Source organism: Delphinapterus leucas, chromosome X (assembly GCF_059928025.1).
Source record: "Delphinapterus leucas isolate spDelLeu-1000000601 "Yukka" chromosome X, BTC_Dleu_Yukka2, whole genome shotgun sequence".
Taxonomy (NCBI): domain Eukaryota; kingdom Metazoa; phylum Chordata; class Mammalia; order Artiodactyla; family Monodontidae; genus Delphinapterus; species Delphinapterus leucas.
Window position 1 is genome coordinate 28,400,947 of NC_143150.1, and position 23,660 is coordinate 28,424,606.

Here is a 23,660-nt window from a genome sequence, read left to right on the forward strand (position 1 = left end):
TCATTTTAAGAAACTAAGTTTTTTTTGCCTCTATGACTAGGAAATAAGCTATATTTTCATTTAACTTAAACTAAGAAGTACTTTTTAAAAGCCACCTCAGATAACAAGGATCTTCAGCATAAAATGGATAAGCCTGATTTATTTCCTTTCATTTTCCTAGGGGATGGGCAGCTGCTCTTTTACTCACAAACCTGCTGTTACAAGCAGGAGATTCAAGCAAAGACCCTGAGGGGTGATTTGTAACCATTCATGGTGAGCTCAGGGGAAGAAGAGAAACTACTGTTATGCAACTCATGGAAGCACTCAACATTCTCTTTCCAACTTCATTTTGGTTCTACCACTTCAAGTTTCACATACTACCTGCATTTTGAAAGGTGATTCTAATATAACAGATACCTTTTAAAAGGCATACAAAGTTCCTTTTATTTAAGAGAGTTATACCACTGAATGCCCGTATCTGGATGACAATATATGTCTCCTATTACTGTCACAATGCTTCACTACTGATTCCCATGGGTACAGGGTGCGGGAGGAGGCTTACATGTCCAAAAAAAGGACATGTTATACTATGAGTTTATGTGTACTCCTGGGGCAATTTGTTTGATACTTTTATTTACCAACCCCCCTCAAAGAAAACTAGAAATGCCAAGAAACTGATACACTATAAAGTGCACAGACTGAAAATGTCTAAAGGCAACAAAGGGCCACATTTGGGAATATTCAGTTTTAACCAGAAAATCACCTAAACTTCCCACATTTAAACATCTGTGCTGATGCTCAGATAGCTGAGGTTAAAAGGGGAAAGCATAGGGCTTCTCTGGTGCCGCAGTGGTTGAGAGTCCGCCTGACGATGCAGGGGACACGGGTTTGTGCCCCGGTCCAGGAAGATCCCACATGCTGCGGAGTGGCTAGGCCCGTGAGCCATGGCCGCTGAGCCTGTGCGTCCGGAGCCTGTGCTCCGCAACAGGAGAGGCCACAACAGTGAGAGGCCCGCGTACCGCCAAAAAAAAAGGGGGGGGAAGCATCACAGTCATTTATTCAACAAACATTTATTGAGTATCTATCCACTATGTGCCTGGATTGCCATGACACAATGGTGAACTGAAGCAGACATGATCCCTGCCCTCCTGAGACTTACAGGAGATAATACAAGGTGATAATAGCTATGAACCAAAATATATACAAAATGTCATGGGTCTTTGGTGATGGAGGGTGATGAGTGAGGAACAGTTTGGCAATGTATGCAGACTACTTTGTTGGCACTGAGAGAATGGGTTAAAGAAATAAATGAATAAATCAGAGAGACTGAGTTAGAAGGCTATTGTAATAATTACGTCAATAAACAATGAACGCCTAATCTTAAAAGGCAGTAGTAGCAGCGGGGATGGTGGGAGGTGGGGGGATGTAGAAGATATATAAAATGTTGATTTCAACAGCACTTGGAGATCAGTTGTAAACTAAAAGATTTGGGGCAAAAATCAGGTATGTAACACAGGTTTCTGGCTTTGTCAACTAGGTGAATCTAAGTGTCCTTAAATAAACAACATAGCAAGTACTAGGAAGCGGGAGTGAAGAGGTTATTCAGGAAGATAGAAAAGACTGAGTTCAAGATGTATTTATACTGGTACCAACCATGATTCTAAATACTGAGAATATAGCCTGTCCTCCAAACTTATCCTCTTTCTTATCACTTTATTTCCTTTCCAGCATTTAACTTATTTGTTAACTATCCTATTTCATCAAATCTAAGATATCTTCAACTGCAAGGCACACAAATATTTTAGGTATTAATAAAAAAGAAAGAAAATGCTTCCTTCTTACACTGATTCTAAGACACACCCCAATTACACAGATGTTAAAATGTAGAAAAAAATGGGATCTCAGAATCAATGAAATAAAGTATTTTGTTTAGATATTTGTTTTCTTATTTGTCTGTTATGTTCCACTAAAAAGTAAGCTTCATGAAGGCATAGGCATTGTTTCTTTTGGTCATTATTGTATTCTTAGCAGCTAGCACTGGGCCTAGCACCATAGTCTCTGCCTAATAAATATTTGTTGGTTTTGAAGAAGGGATGAGGGAGGGAGAAGAATAAGCAAAGATAGGTATGGTCTCTGATCTCATGGAGCTTATGGTCTATGGAGCCAATCTGAAGGACAGATATGATCAAGTAATTTTAATGGAGAAATGCAGGATGCTGCGGGGAATGTATAAAAAGGGAACAAGCATAATTTGGAGGGAGTCAAGGATGGCTTCCTGAAAGAAGGAAGAAGTAGTGTTTCACCTCCATCCTGAATAATCAACAAGAGTGAGTTAGGTAAGGAAGATGGGAAATTAGTTTTATAACACAGACAAGCACACACAAAGGTCCTGAGATAAGAGAGAACATGCCATGTTTGGGAAACTGAGAGAAGACCATTGTGGCTAGAGTATAGCAAGTGAGAGAGAAAATGTCAGGAGGTGAGATTAGAGGGTAGGCAAGGACTAAATTTCTTTAAATTGAGGTATAATTAATATACTATAAAGTTTAAAGTATATCGTTCACTGTGTTTTCTTTAACATTCGCAAGGTTATACAACCATCAAACTATCTACTCTCAGAACATTTTCATCACCCCTAATAAAGTTCATTCATATATCAGGACCTGAAACAGCAGGGAAGGGGGCAGGGCACAACCTTTAAAAGAATGACATAGCCATAGGATGTGACAAAAACTGGTTAGAACCAACTAGGTCCAAGATGGCAGAAGATTCACCTTCCAGTAGACCTTGAGCCTCATTATACACTCATTGTAATACATCAGTATGCTAAATGACACACCCACAAGCACCATGATAGTTCAGAGGCTAACCATAACAGGCCAAAAAGTGGGCGGTGGCCCAATTCCTGGAAATCCATGCACCTTCTCCAAAATAGTTGAAATAATCCTCCCACTCATTAGGCTATGAAATTACCCGGCCCATAAAAACTAACCACACCATATTTCAGGGCCTCTCGCCTTCTCAGATGATGCACACTCTGTCTGCAAAGTGTGTTTCTCCCAAGGTCATTCTCGCCTTTTGAGATGGACCACATTCTGTTTATGGAATGTGCATCTCTCTAAATAAATCCACTTCTTACCTATCACTTTTCCTCTCACTGAATTCTTTCTGCAATGAGACATAAAGAACCTGAGCTTCATTAAGTCCTGAGACCCGGTGTGTGATCTCAGTTAAAAGACCTGGGTTCAAGTCCCAATCTGGGTTGCGTGGTTTCAGACCCACAAAATGGAGGCCACACGCAGTGGCCTGGCCCATATCACAAATCTGAACCTAAGTAAGCCTACACTTACAGGAAATACTGTCAAGGAAATCTAACATAAACCAATTATAATCCTCCAAGTCAGCTTTAGTGAATTAAAGATTACCCTAGAAAACAGGACATGCTAGTCTTATAAGGAAATCCCCAACCTCCTAGCCAATCATGCCCTTTTCCACATTGCCTCCTCTAACTCTCCATCAAACTCGCTCTTGCCCAAAATCCCTCGGGAAGCATGCTCCACTGCTTGTGAGGTACTGCCCCATGAATGAAAAATGTCGCCTGCCATATCAGTAAACAAAGGATGTTGCAGCCATCAAGGAGACTCAGGATGGAACAGGATACTCACCACCTAGCAGTCAACTGCTGCAGCCACCCCCAACAATGGTGCACCCTGAGGAGACTCAGAATGACAAAACACAGGATACTGGCCCCAGATAGCTGAGGTGCACATCAAAGAGATGATTTCGATGAGCCCAGACTTTGCACCTTCCCATACCTAGAAAAGCGCTAAATTCCTTAACTTGAGATATCTGGTTTTCTTTAATTAACAGTTATCTTTTGATGTTATGACTACCTGGTCTTTGTTGCAAAAACTCCTATATATCCTGCCCCCACCCCTTGCCTCTTTGGAGCAGTCCCTCAGCATGATCTGAGAGTCCTTCTCCCTGGGTTGAAGTCCTCAGGATGTCTGCCGAATAAAGCATAACTCTCAAACTTTACGTTGTGCATTTTTTTCAGTCAACACCCCCAACCCATGGATTGTTTCCCCTTGAATAAAGGACATCAAGCTCATGACTAAATTGTATTATTTTTGTCATTTGACACCCCAAAAAGAAGTCCAATACCCATTAGCATTTACGTTCCCCTCCTCCCAACCCCTAATCTACTTTCTATCTCTATACTTTTGCCTATTCTGGACATTTCATATAAATAGAATCATACAATACGTGGCATTTTGTTTCTGGCTTCTTTCATTTAGCACAATGATTTCAAGGTTCATCCATGTTGTGGCGTGTATCAGTACTTCATTGCTTTTTACAGCTGAATAATATTCCTTTGTATGGATAATTTGTTTATCCATTCATCAATTGACGGACATTTGACCTGATTCTACTTTTTAGCTATTATGAATAATGCTTCTAAGAACATTTGTGTACAAGTTTATACCTGGGCATTTTCAATCTCTTGGGTATATACCTAGGAGTAGAACTATTGGGTCAAATGGTAACTAACTTTTTAAGTAACTAAAGGGTCAGATATCAGAGTTTCATGTAGATCATCAAATGATCTTGCATTTTACTCTACAGGACAATAGGAAATTAGTAAAGAGTTTTTAAAGCATGGTATTGTTCGATTTACATTTTTAAAACCGTCTTTGGCTACTATATGGAGAATGGGTAGAAAGAGGCAAAAATGGATAAAGGAAAATTAATTAGAGGTCTATTGCAAGACTCAGGAAACAGATGGTGACTAGGACTAGAGAAGGTAGTAGCAGTGGAACTGGGAGGACACAGATGAATTTGAGAGATACTTGGCAGTACGATTAACCTGATGTCATCATTGATTAGATACTGTGAGCAAGAGGGGGGGAGGTGTTAAAGATGGTTCACAGGTTTGCAGTTACTAATAACCTCTGCCAGAGCAATTTCAACAGATTGGTAGGAGAGGAAGCCAGATTACAATGAGTTCATTCAACAAATATTTATTGAACACCTACTGTGTGCTAAACACAGAGGATATACAGCAATGAAGAGAATAGAAAAAATCCCTGTCCTCATAGAGCTTATAATTTAGCAGGAGGAAGAGAGAGAGCGGGGGGGGGGGGGAGGTCAACACAATCAATCATGTAGTATGATGGAAAGTGTTAAGTATTACAAACAAAGAGTAGTAAAGCTTATCTCTAAAGGAATTATAATAACAGATATTTAAATAAAGCTAATAATTGCCACATACTGTTCTGCGTGCTTTACATATATTTAGTCATTTAATCCTTATAACACTATGAGATAGGTACAATTATTATCCCCACTTTACAAATGAGGAAACTGAGACACAGAGAGTTTTTTTGTTTTCTAAAGTAACTTTGCCCAAGTTCACATAGTTTGTAATTGGAATGGCTGAAATTCAAACTAAGATATCTGGCTCCAAAGTTTGAGCTGGTAACTGCTACACTATACTGAAAAAGAGAGAATACTGTCTATCTGAAAACACAGCACGAAGGGAAGATTTTATTTTTAACCAAAGCTATTTAAGTATGTGTACAGGGTAAGGCAAAGGAAGTAATAGAGATTGAAATTATTTATAGAGGGAATACCTTATAGAACAAAATTTCAGGAAGTTAAGAGGCCTTAGAGAAGATGGTATTTGTGATGCTTCCTAAGGATAAAATTACCTTAGGATATCTTACTTGTTTCTAATATTTGACTAAGCAGGACTAAAGGAGAGCCTCATTCTGGTACTTTGAGTATGTTTTGGTCAACTTTTCTAGATTATTCTGTCTAAATTCTCTGACTTCTCCAAAAATCCAAATGGAAAAAAAGAAATACGTATAAGAATATATGAAAGAAGAGATAAATATAAGAACAGCTCTGAAGCTGACTGACACTCAAACAGAACAGGTGAAGTTAAATTACAGTAAGTTGCCACAAAGGGAAGGAAAACATTGGGTACAGAATTCCACTCTCTTTCATGATTTCTTCTGAGAAAGCCTAGAATAAGGTCTAGAGCTATGGGGATTAGTCAAGGACCATCTTTCTGCACTTCAAGTCCTGTCTCCCATTTCTTAGCTTAATATTACCAAAATGACTCCCAACTCCCCAGAACTCAGTCCAGCTGCTTTATTTGGTTTGGGAGTGCAGTGACCTCCTCCTCCTTTACATACTGATCTGTATATGCAGAGGGAATGAGGATGAATACTTCGCAGTTAGCTGAGAGGCCAACTACATAAGGACTCAAGAATGGAAAATTGTAAAACAGAAAAAGAGTATTGAACTACACTAAAAATTAAGATCTGACTGCAATAAGCAAAGGTTTACCAGATACCAACGCATAAACAGGCATCTGTGCTAGGGGCACGGCTGTGCCCTTTTAGGTCTCTCAAAGCTCAACCCACCATCTGCCTATTCAATGCACGAACAATTTCCGGGAAGGGCCAAGAGAAAGCAAATCTCTTGATTTAAAAGGAACAGAGGGAAGAAAAGGATGACAAACATGGGGACACATTCTATAAAAACTCTGTGGATATTAGTACTCCCTATTTTTATTCTTAAACTGACATGAGTCAGCCTCCCTCCACCAGAGGAACATGATGCAAAGCTGTCTGCCTATTTAAATTAATCACATCAAGATTGGAAAATCTGAAATGATGTTTATTGAGGATGTATAACAATTGGTGTATGCTAATCCTCTTCCTCATACGACTGTCTACCATATCTGGTATCAACTACAGGCTCTGAGGTGATCTCTATGACTGACTGACTAATCCCAGTTTCCGTAAGCCCAGGCCACTTTAGGAGGGAAACAGGAGCAGCCCACAGAATGACCTGCAGCAGGCAGATTTACTTTACCCCCAGATAAATGATTCATGGCAAAGGGTGAGATTTGACTTGGAAAAAAAACATGATGTGTGGAATAGTAAAAGGAACAAATGCTGCTGCAAAAATTAAATGCTTGCCACATGGAAGTATAATTTAAATATAGCTATTGCTGAAAGACTAAGGGCTGAAAGGATCTATACCTTGGGAGGCCATTTTACTCTCTAACAAGGATATTAAGAATCTTAACACCTACAAGTACTAGTGTACATTTTTATAAAATGACTCTCTTCTCCCTTCTCTCCTCTGCTCAACTTCTGGCCGAAATCTAAAACAAAAACCTACAGATTTTAACTTTCTGTTTTCCAGGGATATAAAGAAGGAATGCTATTATTTTAGTATATATTCAATATATATACTGAAATACTGTATATTTCAGTATATATATATTGTGTGTATATATATATATTCCCAATTGTCATAAATATGAAGAAAACCCATATCCCCAGCATTCCTGTCAGCTGCAAAGCTGCTAGACTCAAAGGCTTGGCAGTTGGACTTGTGGGCCTATGAAGCCAAATAGGTATGTAAAAACTAAATGAACATCCTCAAGGTCTTTAATTCGAAGAGAAAATACTGTCTATTTGAACCTAGGAAATATAAGCAAATAAGAAAACTTCTGGAACACTGAGGTTCAAGTTAACAGGGTGGCAAGCCTAAGCAAAGGTTTGGTTTGTGACGTAGGAGATAGTTTTGACTCTCTTCCTGTCTGAGGAGGCAGTTCTTAAAACATGCCTAGCAGCAACAGGGCTAGTGCCATTGAGAAGCCAATAAGACAGGCCTTCCTCTTTGTGGACTACTCACCCCACTGCAAAATGCATTGCCCCACAATACAAACAGCTTTGTATATATGCACACACGAAGAAAGTAAAGAAAACACATTTTCAATTATGACTAAGGATCAATCTGATCAGCTAAAAATTTTCTCGTTATATTGTATTTCCCTACGTTTCTTCACATTATGAGCACATTTGCTCTTAAAATCCATTCAAGGACATACATAACTGAATAAAGAAGCATTTAAATTTTATTCACATGACAGTGGAACTAAAAATTCAGTAAAACAGAAAAATAGTTCTAACAGTTAAAACAAGCATACAATTCCAACATATGATTATTAAACTGCTTGTTCCTGAAAGCAGTTTAATAAAGCTACATGGAGTCCTTTTCACATGCAAAAATAAACATACACACAAGTTAACCAAACAGCTCATTTTGGCTGTCATGGAAATACAAAGAAATCATTGGATAATGAAGAAGAATTCAAGTACAGTTGTCCCACAAAATATGAAAAATCATAGCGGGTCTAAACTTACACTTCCCCCAAAGCTAGCACCATTATTACTATTATACACCAAAAACCAGTGAGTGTGACTACTCCTTTAACAATGACACAGACCCAAGGTCAAAGCTTATGTCATCAGGGACGCAAACATGAGGCATCTGCCCAGTGCCCCTTAGCTAGAATTCCTTTTTCTTTCAATTCACTTTGGGCGTCTTTCCAAAATTAAAAGCCAGAGAGAACACTCTCAGCTAACTATCCACCTACAATTTAGAAATAAAAGAACAAAGTGTCTCAGGGCTCTTGGGCAGGGAGTGGGCAAGGAGTAAGAGAATGATGTCCTTTTTATTCTCAGATAATGGACCATCAATATGCCAAATCAATAGTACCCAAAAATCCACCAGATATTTGGGCATCTTTCTCTTCTTTATGTCTTCTCACAGAAGACTAACAATACTCCTCTACAGAGATATAAAGAATTATGCTGAAGCAACAGTAACTACACAGTTTGAAAACATATTGGAGGAAATAAAGGAAGATTCTAGAAGTTTGTGGGTTGTTTTCTCTTTTTTTTGCATTCAGGCCTCAGATGCATATTCTCTAGGCTACATTCATACACTATCATATTTCACATTGCAAGATGTTTCCCTAACAGTTGGATGTAAGTGTAATTTTGTTACTCAGATCTCAAAAAGTGGAAAGAGGCTGGGGATCAGGAATTCATTAACTTCTTACCAGATTTTGGGCAAATCACATATCTTCTCCACATTCCACATTTCTTACCTGCAAATTTTTGAAAATGACACCTTCTTCAGCTAACGAACCTCCTTTTATTATGAGGGCCAAGCAAAAGCAATAAATAAAATTAGAAGCAATATATAAAAGTTGTAAGAGAACAGATATGAAAAATGTGTCTGGTCATTTAAAATAATAATATGGCATAATAGTAAACAAAAAAAATGGGGGGGGACTGCCTCTGGTGGTGGTGAGTTCCCTGTTACTAGAGACATCCAAGGATAGGCAAATAATACTTATCATGAATTTAGTAATGCAATTCAGTCATTGGATTTACAGTAGTGATACCAAGCAGGGCCCTGTGTGGTTCCTGGGCACAAAAGCCTTTCTGTGTTCCCCATTTCTTTGATTACAGGAAACAGGCTTTATTCAGCCTCCATGACCTTCCCTGAGTTCCAAAGGGCAGGTTCAAGTAGTTGTTAATTAGGGAAGGGAGGGGATATGAGACAAGGGAGAAACAAACAGTCAAGAGAAACAATAGTGCAGCCTTGGGGCAAGGTCCTGGTTCCTCATCAAGGGATACACACAGCAATATCTTTGAGCTGTTTTACAGATACTTAAACCTCCACCAGGTGGGAGAAGTTAAGCGGTAGACCCCAGACGGGCTGGAATCAGGTTGATGATGCTGACTCCCACCTACCTCACCACCAACCAATCAGAAGAATGTCCAAAAACTGATCACACCTTCTTTGAACCATTACTATAAAACTTCTCACTACCCTCTCTCCAAGGGGGACACACAGTTTTGAGGGCATTAGCCTGCAGTGACCCCCTTTGCCTGACAAAGCAATAAAGCTATCCTTTTCTACTTCACACAAAACTCTGTTTCCAAGATTTAATTCGGTGTCGGGGTACCGAGGCTGGATTCGGCTTCAGTAGTAACTTTTAAGGTCTTTTCAAACTTAGTGATTCTTTTGACTCTTTGACTCTGTGAATGCTGCTATGAATTATTTTCTAAAGTTATCATTTTTTGCATAGCAAATACTTATTAATTTTATAAACCTGCCTCTTCACATGTTGGGTCTATTTAAAGATGGCAAACACCTACAATTGTATCTGATGCCTTTATTCTCTTTCGTAAGATAGATATGAACATATACATTTCATTAATAACAGGCTTATCTTTAAAAATGCATTCTCTTCAGAATCAAAATTGAGATTAAAATAATCAGAAAGCAGGTGAAGGGGTAAGGTTTAGAGAACTAGCTGGTAAGAAGTTTGGGAACAACTAAAGTGAAGATTCAAATATATGTATACACAACCTCCAGAATTAAAAAGAAAGAAAGACAAAAAAGGAAGGGAAGAAGGAGGGGGAAAAGAAAGGAGGAAAGAAAACGAAAGAAATCAACCAACCCCGGTTTGTGACACCTATACAAAGTTGTTAAATAAGAGTACCCATGAAATTGTTCACCAAAGCCACCTGATGTCCCTTTCAAACTGAAACAACAGAACTGACTGGGAAAAAGTCTTGGGTATTTGCCTACCTCTGAAACAATGTTCAAAAAATCCTGGAACACTTACTGTGCCAGGGTACTCAAACTGTAGCTATCAACTTGAAGGCATTTACCACTGAGCCATAAGACGTCATACCCTTTGATCAAAATGCATTCACAACAAAGCGTCACTAATTGCCTTTTCAAGAAATAACTAAGTCCAAGATAACTAAAATCTGACTCCTTTCTTATGTTTTAAGTATTATTGACTAGAAATACCAAAGATTCAAAATCTCATTAATAAGCACTTTGCTTGTGATCAATCACTAAGTCCAATAAAATTATTTTTCTTACAAAAATAACCATTTTCCAAATCCTGTAAGCAAAAAGGAAAAAAAAAGTTTTGAAAGAACCTGCTTTTGAGCCCCTCCTCCTCCCCACCACCAAGCAATCTGATTGGTAATAGCTTCCATTACTCAGGGCATAATTTTTCTTTCCTTGTTCCTTAGTCTCAAAGACACAAAAAGAAAGTAAAATGCTGTACATATTTTTAGAGTGATCAAAAAGCTAATCAGACCTAATTCCAACCTCTATCCCAGAGAAAATCAATCGTTGTCTGAGTTCCAAATCCTCCTTAAACTGTGGAAAGCAGTGCTTCTTCCACTAGGATTAGAGCAGCAATGAAAAACAGATTCTAAAAGTGTTTTTTTGTTTTGTTTTGTTTTCAAGGACTATTACTCAATTTTTTAAAAATCATAATATGCAGTATTTTTCACTAAAAATAAATAGTTCTTTGGGTTACAGAATCTCGAAAAATGCCCCAAATTACTTATTGGCAGCTAACCCAAGATACCCATGTTAGTTTGATCCCCCATCTTTATCCAGGACCTCCCTTGTCTCAGCAACAAGTCCATCTGCTTGCCTGTACCACTCTCTCTTATTGCAAAACCCCATCTCTCTTTCCACCCCCAGACCACCCTGCTTATAGCATCCTCAAAGGGCACCCATATTCTCATGTGTAATTCCTTCCCCCTCCATCCTGACAATTCTTTCTTCAAGGTTTCCACTCCTTTTAAGGTGCCTCTTCACTTCTGCTACCTCTCTTTGCTTGTTACTAACCCCAAACCATACCACTTCCATTTCCTTTGGAACCCTTCAGGTATCCAAACTCCAAACCCTTGGTGTTCCTAAGAGCTAATCTAAAACCACACACTAAAAAGGATAAACTAGCAAGGATTATTTGTTTCATTTAGAGCTGACCTTCATATGTAGAGACAGTCCTTTTGATCCACCAGCAGCAAGACGTGTGTAGTGCTTTTCTGGTAGTAATGTGGCTGTGTATTATCTCATTTTTCCCCCCTCCAGCTAGATTGATATCCGTTGAAAGGCTTATGTATTATTGAGACATCTGCCTTAGATTTTGAAGTGAAGAAAACTAGTCCATAAATGCAGGATTTGACTCCCCCAAGTACCCTGCTCTAACAACTGAAATACCACTGAGGTAATAAGTGAGGCAATATAATCAGTCCAACCTTCATAAAGTCCTTCCTTCACTCATTCAGCAACTATCTACTAGGCACTGACCTAGGTATTATGGATATACAAACTCCAAGATATGATCTGTATTAGTCAGGTTTCTGATGCAATAATGTTGTATCACAAATAATCTCAAAATCTCAGTGGACTATCACATTTATTTTGCACATTCATGGGTCTGTGGGATAGCTGGGGTTTGACTGATCTCAGCTGGGCTCATCTAAGGTAGACTGGACGCTAGACTTCAGGTTAGGTCCAGGTCTGCTCCAGTCTTCATCCCTGGACCTAGGCTGAAGGAAGAATGGATACTTGGGTCATGTTCTTCTCATGGCATAAGTCAGAAGCTCAAGAGGGGTGTGTTGGCAGGCTGTTATATACACTCATATTCCATTGGCCAAAATCATATGACCAAGTCCAAAATCAATGGGATAGGAAAATATATTGTGCCCACAGTAAGCCACAATGAGGGTAAAGATGAAAGGAAGCACTGTAAGCAAATAATACAACCTATCCACATGGTCCCTATCATAAACAACTTCCAGCCCAGTAAGGGAGATATATGGGAGGAAAAAACAGGCAAAACTCACCTTTACCACCTTACACATTTCTTTGACTCTATCTCATTTACTTTGTAGAACTCCAGACTGACCCCTCCTTTCCCCAAAATTCCCCTCAAAGAGTTCTGAAGCCTTAGCGGGTATCTCAAATGCCTCTGAGATCTGCTTTTCTCAACCACCATGTGGCATCTGACATTTTTCTCCTGTCCTGCTCAGCTAGCAAAGGCAATGCCTGATTGCTGCCAAAGACAAAAGTGGCAGTCACGTGATTGATGCCCACCAAAGATACCACAGTCAGCTGCACTCAACTCTGTGCAAAGGGTATGGCACCAATGTCTGTACCATGAACACTAACTTCCATGGCAAAGATACATTAAAGACACTATTGCCACCAATACTGTTGATATTTTAAACTCTCAGGAGCTCACGTGTTTACTGAAAAAAAGAAAAAGAAAAGAAACAGCTCTTCAAAATTCTAGTCACACTTATTTCAGGCATGCAATAAAAAGAAGGTCTGAGTAATAACCTACTATCCCCAGAAAACAGCCCTTAAGTTCCTAGGGTCGAGGAAGTCACTTTATTAACTTCATTGTTTTTACCCCTATGATAAGCTGTTCCCCAGAAGTTCTTAATCCTACACACAAATAGATCTCTGGTGGGCCAAAACTTTTCTGAATGCTTTGGTAAACACAACTCAAGGCTGAGATCTGAATTGCATAACCCTAATACAACATGATGAATTCTATGAGAGATTTAGGTTTTAAAAAAATACTAAGGAATAAAAGAGAGTGACTTATTTGGCTGAAAGGGTCAGAGAAAGCTTTACACATGAGATGACCTTAAGTGTTGGTTCACCAAGTACACAGGGAGAGAAGGCATTATAGACAAAGGGGAGGGTGCAACTAGTGTGCATTAGTCAGTGGAAAAGACTCATCTTCTCTTGACCTGCCTAACGATCAAATGGCAGATGAGATAACCAAATGTATGCTTTCTCCTGCCAACTGGTCTATCTCCTGGGTAAATCTGTGATGGCAGAAGGAAGCCAGGCTCTAGCGCTGTACAATACCAAAGAAAAAGAAATCTAAAAAGTAAAGTGCTATTAATTAGTCAAGGTGGAAAATTTCCTAGTTCTAGCTACAGGTGTCATGTTTCGCCATCATTGCCAGAATATCTAGAATTAGTAGTAAAAATTCTAGGGAAGAAAGGTGCTTCTGGAAAGCACAACGGAATTTAAGGAAAGAATCATATTCTAAGTATCAAGAGCTGAACATTGTTGAATTTCTCTATGTTCTCTAATGGCCCCTGGTTACACTGCTGAGTAAACAAAAATACCTCATCCCCCTCTTCTGTTTATCCGCCCATACCTACCCTGCTAAAATGGAGGGGTCAGAGAACACGTGTACTTGTTAGCTCTGTTAGGTGTAGTTGATGTTCTACAATGTGTGCACAACATACTGCGAGCTTTCCTCTGAACTACCAGTTCCAGCTTAAAATCATAATGCCAACCTTATCCCTGAAACTTCTGTGAAGTTGGAAGCACTGCTTGAATAAGATTTATATAATAAAATATATTATATTTATATAATAAATAAAAATACCATAACGAAAGAGAGAGAGATATAAAGAGAAAGATGGAGAGAGACAGACATCAAGGAAGAATGCAAGGGAAAAACTTTATATTTTAGTACTTTTTAATGGTACGTAGTCCTTGCATTTTGAACAAGAGGCCTCACATTTTCATTTTGTACTGGACCCCTCAAATTCAGCAGCCTGTCTTCATCTGTAATGCAATCCCTGAAGACGAACAATAGAACTAGTGCTAGTTATCAGAAAACTCCCTCCTTTCTTTATCTGAAACATTTCCTTCTACATGCCTGGTCACTACAAAGAGGCCATTGTTCATGTGCAAGTCTTATAGATTGTGAATGTCACAGCTTATTCTCGCCTTTGATAAAATTCCCATACAGCTAAATACTTTGCTATAATGAGCAGACCTGACTAATAATAACTTCCTCCAAGGGAAAATACAGGAAATTGAAGTAATACATTGCTTTGAATTTCTTTATAGTGCTGGTATGTACAAATCGCCAGAGTAGAAATAAAACAGTTTCCCCCCATAACTGGCAAAATTCATGAATTACCACAGAAAAAAGATAAACTAAAATAATTTTTATAAGAGACCTAAAGTGCTAAAGCGTTGGTTAGACACACGAAGCCGCCAGACTGAGACTACTGGGCCTCTTCTACCGTATTTGTCTACTGACTTGTCTCATGACCCACAAAAGCAAACCTCAGGTAAGAGCAATAAAAAAGAAATCTAGTTCGAACTTCCTCCACATGTTGCTCATTAGACAAACTGTAGACTGTTAAAGGTGGAAAGCAACCACACAATCATATAATTCATGCTTCTCATTTTAGATGGAATAACTAAGGTCCACAGAAATAAAGTGACTCAAAAAATGTAATCTCGGGATTGAAAAGATCCTTAAGGGTCTTGTTACCTAACTCTCCATTAGATGTTGCAATTCCAAATACTTGAAAACTCCCAGTTATGGGAAGCTCATTAAGGACATTTATTTCCTTTTTCAATACTTCTTTCTCATATTAAGTCAAAGTCTATATTTACTATAGCTTCTATCCATTGGTCTTAGCTCTTATATCTCGAGGCCACTTAGTAGAAGTTACATGTTGGAGGACAGCGACTGTGTCTGAACTAAATCTTCTTCTTTAACCCAAATATTCCTCGATTATTCCTCAATGTCCAACCTAAGATCATATACCATACTCAGTGACAAATAAAGAATGAGACTTTGGGACTTCCCTGGTGGCGCAGTGGTTAAGACTCCGTGCTCCCAATGCAGGGGGCCTGGGTTCGATCCCTGGTCAGGGAACTAGATCCCACATGCATGACGCAACTAAGGAGCCAGGCGAGCTGCAACTAAGGGGCTCGCAAGCCGCAACTAAGACCCGGCGCAACCAAATAAATTAAATAAATAAATATTTTTTAAAAAAAGAATGAGACTTCAATCCTCTTAATTTCTTTTACTGTTCTCTTTTCCCTCTTTCCCATGACTTTAAAACATGATTGGTAGAAATGTGGGATCAACTAGAATTACCTAATTAAGCAAACTAATTTTTTACCTAAACAGGGACTACCTAAAGGCCTCTAAAAAACTTGAATCTGACAAGCTACCTTTATCCCCACTTCTCTCTCCTACATCTCACTAAAATCCCTCATATTCCAAGGACCACATATCCCCAAAGAGTTCCTGGCCACTAAGCTTCTGTTGGGATGCTATTTAACTTATTTGAATAATTCAGCACTTTCAGCATTTTGCATTAATATAGGCCACAGCAGGATAAAGAAACCAAAGCTAAGCCCAGATGCCTCGTCACTAAGATAAAGAGATGTAAGGCCTAGAAAATCCAAAAATTCGGGATAAAGAGGAGAAAGAAGCAGAGGAGAGGCTGGCTGTACTGATTAGCTTGTTTAGTACCCTGTGCTGTTTGAATACATCAAGCCTTAAATCATTATTGTCTTCTGGGGTACGTGCAATAACATAATAACAACAAGATACCATTTCTTTAGCACTATATGTTAGGCATCTTACTTGAAAAATAATATTATTAAACTTCCTCCCAGCTCCCTTCTATGTGACTGATGTTATTCTCATTTTACTGTTGAGGAAATTAATGTTCAGAAAGATTAACTTGGCCAAGGTCATACACCCAGTAAAGTGACACAGCCAACATTTTGCTGCTTACAAGGCCCAGGATTTTACCATCCTCCAATCTCTTACATATAGGCTTCTGTGAAGGTCTGTGTGAACTGCAGGGAAGGAGATGAAAGGAAATAATGCATACTCTTTAGGAAAACTGACAGAATCAGGTCTGGAATCCACTCTCTGACTCCACTATACCCCAGGATCAGGCAGGTCTTCAGGAACCAAGGAGAAAGAAATCCAGAGCTCAGTAAGTCAGGGATACTGAAGCTGAAGCAACAACATTAGTTAAGAAGACCAGGGTAGGTTTGACCCTGTGTGGGGCTAGCTGGAGCAGGGATTAAAGACTCTACGATTACATTCATAGGTTTATCCTCAATTGCCTAGAACAGTGTATGGCACATAGTAGGTGCTCCATAGGCACACAGTAGGCATACTTGTTAAATGACTGAATTATAATCAAGTTCTTACAACTCGTGAATATTTCAAAGCAATGTAAGTGCTGAAATAATTCAGAGCTAGGGAATGATCCTGTGGGCCAGGCTTATTCCAGGAATGCATCTAGGAAATGCTCCCTTGAGAACAATAATGAGAATGCTAGGAACAACTTACATGAGGTTATCACAGACCAGCCCTTTTCACAAATAAGTACTCCAAACTGGCCCTGTGGGAAGGATTTATTTTTCTCTGTCCTTTTTAAGAATAAATTTCTTTACAACTGTTAAATATGAGTATATACAAATCTAGTGGTTTCACCTCACTTCACAGGAAACAATCAGCCTAGAGAGCTAAAGCAAGCACTGATTTCTTACAACTCAGCACAGGATATTTTCTGATGTCCAAATACTGTAGAGAAAGTGACACTACTTGAAATAAATTACACTCTATTTGGGTAAATAGGAACTGTGATTTGCCACCATGCTTGTTTACATTCTCACTCTTTCATAAGAGTCAATGACTGGCAATGGACTTCCTTGTCGTTTATTTTAATTCACTTCTCAATAATGTTTTTAGCAGATATTAAATAAGATAGTGCCAGGATAACTGTTACATTATCAAAAACAAATACCATAAAATCTCAATTAATTGGAATCCAACTAACAGTCCTTTCAATTAAACTGTTTTTCCCCACTGTGTTCACATTTTAGTATAAAGATTATTATCACAGGATAAACTTGTGTCAGAGGTTTATTAAAAACATCAGTAGTAACAAGCCAAATTCTAGGAAAAGCCCTGAGGTCGGTACAGATTCAGCCCAGTCTCTTGCTTGTTAATACTAATCCTGGACCATGATCATTGATTTATACCACGATACCCTTAACGTCCTGAACTGTGGTTTAGGTTAGAAGAGGACAGGAGATTCTGAGAAAGCCTGGGTCCTGGAATTTAGGGCCAAAAAAGCCAGGCATCTGATCCAGGAAACGCTGTCAGTTATATTACTTTTGATAGACAGGCATGGGGAGATCCAAAACCAGGTATGAGAAAGGATAGGTAGGGCAATGGAAAGTAATCCCACGATTCTGGATATTCAGTTAATCATTAGGCCAAACAGGCAGTCAGTTGGAACAGCGTACAGCCTAAAGCAAATATGCTGAGTCCCAGAGAGACTGGGGTTCATAAAGTCAAGAAATTCAGTTATTGAGGTAGCTGATTTTACTGATTCATCCAGTAAAATTAATTAATTAATTAATTTTATTTATTTATTCTAAAAACTCAGATACAGGAAAATAAGACAGGATCCCAGTGGTTATATGGGGAGGCTTTATAGCCAATCATGAAAGGGTTCACAATTCCATTTCTTCCACTTAACTACTTGTAATGATTAATTTTGTGGCAACCTGCTTAGACTATAGTACTCACCTACTTTGCTAATCTAGGTGTTACTTGTGACAGAAAACCTCAATAGACTTTGGAACAAAGAAGATATACAGATAGCTAACAGGCACATGAAAAGATGCTCAACATTGCCAATTATTAGAGAAATGCAAATCAAAACCAAAATGAGATATCACCTCACACCTATCAGAATGGTTATCATCAAAAAGTCTACAAATAACAAATGTTGGCGAGGATAAGGAGAAAAGGGAACCCTTGTACACTGTTGGTGGGAATGTAAATTGGTTCAGCCACTATGAGAAACAATATGGAGATTCCTCAAAAAAACAAAAATAGAACTACCATATGATCCAGCAATTCCACTCCCAGGTATGCTTCTGGAAAAAATGAAAACACTAATTTGAAAAGATACATGCACCCCATGCATGTATCTTTTCAAATTAGTGTTTTCATTTTTTCCAGAAGCATACCTGGGAGGGAGGGAGACACAAGAGGGAAGAGATATGGGGACATATGTATATGTATAACTGATTCACTTTGTTATAAAGCAGAAACTAACACACCATTGTAAAGCAATTATACTCAATAAAGATGTTAAAAAAAAAAAAGATACACGCACTGCAATGTTCACAGCAGCACTATTTACAATAGCAAAGACATGGAAGCAACCCAAGTGCCCATAAACAGACAACTGGATTAAGAAGATGTGGAATATATATACAATGGAATATCACTCAGCCATAAAAAAATGAAATACTGCCATTTGCAGCAACATGGATGGACCTAGAGAACATTATGCTTAGTGAAATAAGTCAGACAGAGGAATACAAATGCTATATGATATCACTTATATGTGGGATCTGAATAATAATACAAATGAATGTATATGCAAAACAACTAGACTCACAAACATCGAAAATAAACTTGTAGTTACCAAAGGGGAGAGGGTGGAGGAAGGGACAAATTAGGGGTATGGGATTAACAGACACAAACTACTATAAATAAAATAGATAAGCAAGCAGAATTTACTGTATAGCCCAGGGAATTATAGCCATTATCTTGTAATAACCCATAATGGATTATAACCTGCAAAAATACTGAATCAATATGCTGTATACCTAAAACTAACACAATACTGTAAATCAACTACACTTCAATTTTTAAAAGTCTGATTTTGTTAATAATATTTGCATAAGATGTGAAGAAAATGCCACAAAGAGCTTTGGAGGGCAATTTGATAATACATAGTTATTAAGATTGCTTGTACCCAAAGATAAAATAAATTCAATCATCTCCATTACCGCTACAGAAAATACTTGCACCTGTACACACAAAGCCATACACAAAATTGTTGATTGTAGCCCTGTTTCTACTACTGACAATTTGGAAACAACCTAAAAACCCATGAAAAGGAGAATAGCTAAATTAACTATGGAGTGTTCATATTATAGGACAATACAAAGCTAGTAAAATGGATGAGCTAGATACACATGCAGCAACAAATACTCTCCCAAGACACTTTGTTGAGTGAAGAAAACACAAGTTGCAAGATACTTTGTACAGAAAAAAACCAATTATGTGATCATGCACACAGGAATACACAGGCACCTACACACACAGACACACCCCAATAGGAGCATACATATATAAGTATGAAAAAGCCTGGCAAAATTTTGGAAGGATAAAAATCAAACTCATGGAAACAGTCAATTCTGAGAAGAAAGAGTAGACTGGAGTTGGGTCTACTGTCTCATATATAATGTTTCATTTTTTAAAAAGAACAATGTAATTAAGACATTAATTAAAATTAGAAAGAAAAGAAACTCTGACCCTGGAATGAGAAGACATAAAATGCTGAAGAATTCTCCCTGGCATGAAATAATTCTCCTTGTTCACAGCTACCAACTACTTGGCCCTGCACATCTCTTTTGGGCATGGCTCTACAGCTCTACATTTCCTCAGCACCAGGCCACAAATCCGTCCAAGCCAACGACTGCTTCCCTGGACTCACAGGCACGAAACCATATCCAAAAAGGAAACTGGTATTGGATCAAAGCGATTTGAAATGAAAGTCCATCCCAACTTACCAAAATGTCCAAAGTCCTCCATTTTCTAATAGTTTGCAGGGCTGAAAGCCAAAACAAAGGAAAAAAGGTCAAAACATGCATATTTTGAGAGATCACACCTCTCTGCTTGTCACACTGTGCATATTTGGCCCTTCTTCAACTATTTCAATAGAGATTTTCCCATTTTTAAAACTTGCAAACTTGTAAGCTGCCTCTTTATCAGTAACTTAACTAGAATTTGCCTCTCAGTTTCCAAAGCACCAACTATATATAACTTTTTTTTTTTTAAGAAAATGAACGGTCTCTGGAGCTTTGCTCCTCATTTGGCACTAGTATATATCCCATACATCTAAAATAAGAATATTCTAACAACGGTAAAATGACCAGGACTTGTTTAATCAAACAAACAATTACTTTTGATGCAGACTGTGTTTTGCAACAAAAGAACCATTTCATGGTTATACAAGGCAATTAAACTACAATAGTGGTATATACATCTTATCTTGACTACTAGATTATAAATTGTAAATGTCATAGAAATAATTTTAAAGGTACCAATTTTGAACACTTACTATGTATCAGTTACTCTACGACCACTTTAAATATATTATTGCATTTAAATTTTAATCCTATAGCAAAATGTAAAGAAAGTATTATCAGCCCATTTATTAGATGAAGAAAGTGATGCTTAGAAACATTAAGCAACTTGCTCTCAAGGTCACACATCTGGTAAGTAACAGAGTCAGGGTTTGAGTCTGGTTTTGTTATATTACAAAGACAGCAACAACTGCACACATAATATAACCTTTTATATATCAAATGGAGAAGCTGAATCTGGGAAAGAGATTGAGAAAATGACCCCATGGGAGTTTGCTTGGTAGCAGGGACTCTATCTCACACATCTTTGTATTGCCCACAACACATAGCCCAGTTACTTGTACATAATACTAAACAAATATTTGTTCAATAAGTAAATAAATGTAAAGTTACAGAAAAATAAAATAGAAGGCTTTCAATATGCTATTCCACTTTTAAATAAATATCCCATTTTTAATTCATTCTCAATACATTACTTGCTAAAGGACAACACTCCATACAAAATAGAGCTATCTTAGACTTGTCATCACTTATTAGAAGCAGCATAAGCCCAAAAGAAAATTGCAAGATTAAAACAAAATCAATGAATGGATTTGACATTTTATGAAATCAAAATGAACGTACTACCTGTGACATGCTTTTAGTTTTTGTTTTGAAAATTATAGCTAATTTTAAATATTACACACCATATCTTCTCTTTGCTTTGAAAACCTTACAACTACCATTGGCCAAAAGCAATAAAAATATGAGTAGCACCTGAAAAAGAGAAATGTAATGAATTAAATCTCTACCTAGGTGGGAAGGTAAAATGGTTCAGCCACTTTGGAAAATAGTTTGTCAGTTTCTTATAAAAAACATACATTTACCATATGACACAGTGATTATGTTCGTAGGTGTTTAACTAAATGAAATGAAACTTATGCTCACACAAAAACATGCATGTATTTATGCAGGATTTATTCTTAATCATCAAAATCTGGGGAAAAATTCCTATCAACTAGTACATAAATAAATTGTAGTGCATCACATCAAATAATGGAAGCTCAAAGCTTATTTAGCAATTAAAAGGAATGAACCACAGATATGTAACAACATGGATGAATGTCAAATTCATTACGATAACTGAACAGCCATCACAAAAGGCTACACGCTGTATGATTCCATTGATATGACATTCTGGAAAAGGGAAAACAATAGGGATGGAAAAGAGATGAGGGGGCTACTGGAAATGTTTCATATCTTAATTTTGTTGGTTTGCACTTGTCAAAACTTACAGAACTGTATGCTAAATAGGGCAAATTTTACTGTATGTCAATTATACCTCAATTTTTTTAATTAAAAAAAGCCTCACTTATAATGAAACTATTCGCACTTTTTAGTCCTATCTTGTTTCAAAAAAGGAGGGGATATGGCTACAAATAGATCTAATGCAAAAGGTAACAAATTTTATAATCATTTTAAAAATAAGTGCTATCATTTGAAATAACAATGTAATAAATTGTGATGATCGAAGTTCCTTCCCCCAAAAAAGTGAGTAAGGAAATCATAGCAGAGAAAACACATGGGCAGTACAATTCAGATTAAACTAGCAGTGAGGTTAGTACAAAAATGCACACTATAATGTCTTTCCACTTCCTAGAGAATGGTCACAAATTTAGTTTAGGGCATCCCAGCAATTGATACAAACAGGGAGGTCCAATGGGTTACATGAGTCCTGTTGTTGTTCAGTAAAGAAAAAAACAATCCAATTTCTTAGGAACAGAAAGAGAAACACGTATTATAATCCAAAAATAAAAAAAAGGAAACGGAAAACAAGAACACTGAGATAGAAGCAAAATATAGAAAGAAAAAAATGGCAGGATAATAAATAAAGCCAATGATTGGGTATAAGGGAAAAATACTACAACTGGCAAATAAAAGATTACACCAATTAATTAAAAAGAGGAAAAATGCAAACCACAGACATACCATCTCTCCCATCTCAGGGTCTTTGCTCTTATTGTTCCCCCTGTTTAGAATACTCCTCCCCCAGCCCTTTCCTTGACTGACTTGGCTTAAAAATCACCTCCTCAGAGAGGCCTTCCCTGATAATGCAATCTAAAGTAGACCACTCTACCCACATGACCAGGTCTGTCTACTAGACTACAAACTCTATAAATGAGGACAGAGCCTTTTATCTATTATTTTTAGCTGCTTCATCCTTAGTGCCTGAATGCGCATTTGGCACACAGTAAGTGCTCAAAAAATATATTCAACCACATGTTTTAATCAGAATAAGAGGAAAACTTAAATCTTCTTGGGTATTTTCAAATAAATTTGGTAATCATTCATTAAAAAAGAATAAATTTCTACTAAAATAAAAAAAATGAAAATCAGCACCATAAGAAATAGAGATGCATATACTCCAACAATAGAAAAATACATTTTTTTAAGACAAATGCTTAAGTCAACTGGAACTGATGGATTCAGTAGAACTTCTTTCAAACTTTCTTACACTACACATTCTTTTGCTTCAAATTATTTTTAAATACAGATAAAGGAGGTATGCTACCCATGTCACTGTATAAGGCAGATATGGTTTTATTCTAAAATTGAGAAGAAAAGTACCAAATGAGGGCATTCTAGGCTGATCTTACTTTTGCTCAAATAATGTGTGTGTTTGTATATACATATATCATATATATTATTATATATTATTTAAGCTATGTATGTGTGTATAACCTGACTAAAATCCTAGAGTCTTAAGAAATAGAACACTAGGACATAATTTTTTAAAGTATCAACTATAACTATTTATTCTATGAATACAAGCTAATATAATGCGTTAATGGGAAAATATATTAAATTATTTTTTCAATAGCTGCCAAGAAACACTGGTAACATTCAACATATTTTCTTGATTAACAAAACTACACGTTTTCATTCCTAACATGAAAAGGACACAT